This window comes from Kogia breviceps, chromosome 1 (assembly GCF_026419965.1).
Source record: "Kogia breviceps isolate mKogBre1 chromosome 1, mKogBre1 haplotype 1, whole genome shotgun sequence".
In the NCBI taxonomy this organism is placed as follows: domain Eukaryota; kingdom Metazoa; phylum Chordata; class Mammalia; order Artiodactyla; family Physeteridae; genus Kogia; species Kogia breviceps.
The window spans coordinates 159,351,655-159,354,389 of record NC_081310.1 but is presented as its reverse complement, the minus strand read 5'-3'; the positions used below and the strand labels follow the sequence as shown (position 1 = coordinate 159,354,389).

The following is a 2,735-nucleotide window of genomic DNA, read 5'->3' as shown; positions in this document are numbered from 1 at the left end:
ACTGCATTTGGTTTCCTGGGTCCCTGACAACCAGGAAGTGTTTGCCTTGGCTAGTATGAGCATTCTGATCTCTCGAAAGGGTCATTTCCCAGTGCAATTCATTCATTCATTCAAAAATAATTGAGCATCTGCTATGTACTTGTTCTGTGGGCTACAGATACAGCAATGAACACAACAAAGAAGCACTGTATTCTCAGGAAGTGAATCTAATGGCGAGGAGAAAAAGAAAGACAATGAATAAACATGTAAACAAGAAATGCATCGAACAGTGAAAAGTATTCTGAAAAATTAAGCATGCAAAGGTTCGTGAGGGAACTTTCAGGGGTGATGGAAATGTTCTATATATTACTTGTGGTGGTGTTCACACAGGTGTTTATATTTTTCAAAATTCAGTGAATGATACACTTCAAATGGGTGCATTTTATGTATATAAATTATATCTCAAAAAGGTTGATTTAAAAAAATTAAATCATGAGTATGGTTGCTTCCCTGCCCTGGCCAGGCTCAGCCCGCTGAACCGCTGACAAGATGCAGTCAGATGATGTTATCTGGGATACACTAGGAAACAAGCAATTTTGTTCCTTCAAAATAAGAACCAAGACTCAGAGTTTTTGCAGAAATGAATACAGCCTGACTGGACTGTGTAATCGGTCATCCTGTCCCCTGGCAAACAGTCAGTATGCCACTATCAAAGAAGAGAAAGGACAGTGCTACTTGTATATGAAGGTTATAGAACGAGCAGCTTTCCCTAGGCGTCTCTGGGAACGGGTCCGGCTTCATAAAAACTATGAGAAAGCACTGGAGCAAATAGATGAAAATCTAATTTACTGGCCCCGTTTCATTCGACACAAATGTAAGCAGAGATTCACCAAGATCACCCAGTACCTAATTCGAATTCGAAAACTTACACTAAAGCAACAGAGGAAACTTGTTCCTTTGAGTAAGAAGGTGGAACGGAGGGAAAAAAGAAGAGAGGAAAAGGCATTAATAGCTGCTCAGCTGGACAACACCATTGAAAAGGAATTGCTGGAGAGACTGAAACAAGATACGTACGGCGACATCTACAACTTCCCCATCCATGCCTTCGACAAGGCCCTGGAACAGCAGGAGGTAGACAGTGGCTCTTCAGATGCTGAGGAAAACGATGAAGAAGATAAAGAAGATGTGGGAAAAAGAGAGTTTGTGGAAGATGATGAAGTTGATGAGAGTGACATAAGTGATTTTGAGGACATGGATAAACTGGATGCCAGCGGTGATGAAGATCAGGATGATAAATCCTCCAGTGAGGAAGAAGAAAAGGCCGTTGACACTAAACACAAAGGCAAAGCACCCTTGAAAGGACCTTTAAGGAGGAAAAAAGCATATGTAGAGATAGAGTACGAACTGGAGACAGAGCCCGAGGACAAGGCCACAACCATGTGATTTCCCTTCAGACGTTTATAAACAGGACTGGGCATTTTGAAAAAAAAAAAAAAAAATTAAATCATACAAAGGGATAGATATGTATATGGGGGGGATACTTGTTGATAGAGTGAACAAGAAAAACCCCTCCGACATTTAAGGAGACATTTAAGCAGAAACCTGAATGATGAGAAGGAGTAAACCATGTGAAGATCTAAGAGAATATTCCAGGCAGAAATCACAGCAAGTGCAAAGGCCTTGAGATGGGACTGAGCCTGGAGTGTCTGAGAAACAGCAAGAAAGCCAGTATGGCTAGAACGTAATGAAGAAGCAGGAGATAAGATTGGAGAGACAGGCAGGGATCAGATCACCGAGGTTCTTGTAGGTCATGGTGAGAAGCCTGGATGTTATTTTAAATCTAATAGGAAGACAGTGGTGGTTTTTTGTTGTTGTTGTTTTTTTTCTTCGGTACACGGGCCTCTCACTGCTGTGGCCTCTCCCGTTGTGGAGCACAGGCTCCGGACGCGCAGGCTCAGCGGCCATGGCTCAGACATGTGGTGGTTTTTAAGTTCCAGAATGCTACAATCTGATTTATATTTCAAAAGGAGCATTCTAAAATTTAGATGAGAAGAGACTATGGAGAAGCAAGAACAGAAGCAGAGAAGACACTCGAATTCCTGCGATAGACCAGATGAGTGGTGATAATAGCTTGTTCTAGCATGGGCAGCAATATGAGAGGTAAAAAAAAAAATACCATATTCAGAATATAATTTGAGGGTAGAGTCAACTGGACTTGTTGCTAGATTCGATGAGGGGAAAACAAATAAAAAAGGAATCAAAGATGACTCTTAAGACTTTTGACCTAAACGACCAGGTGAATGGTTGGGTCACTTACTAAGATGGAGGAAACCAGGGGAAGAGCAAGTCTGGAGGAGAACACAAGAGTTTGATTTAGACATGTTAAGTCTGAGATGCTCATGAATTTATGCACATCTGGTTTGTATACCAGCCTCATATGAGTTTGGAAGAATAAGCCAGCACCTAAATCTTCCCAGGTCTGAGTACCCTAACAGTATTTGGTTTCTGGGTTTTCTACTCTGAGGATAAGCCTCAGAACCCTGGTGACCCCACAACCCAACCCTCCACAGTCATGGGTAGCATCAGCCCCTCAGCACATCTCTCTGATCTCTCTCCTTTCAGCATTATAATTACATTTTGGGTTGATTCCTTTAAAGTAGGCACTGAACATCAAAAATTAACGTCTAGGGCTTCCCTGGTGGTGCAGTGGTTGAGATTCCGCCTGCCGATGCAGGGGACACGGGTTCGTGCCCCAG

At 42.4% G+C, this 2,735-nt stretch overlaps 1 pseudogene; it reads left to right on the top strand.

Annotated features, from left to right (window-relative positions):
- The first annotated feature begins 477 nt into the window (after positions 1 to 477).
- Positions 478 to 1,457, top strand: LOC131757087 (protein MAK16 homolog pseudogene; annotated as a pseudogene).
- Positions 1,458 to 2,735: the final 1,278 nt, after the last annotated feature.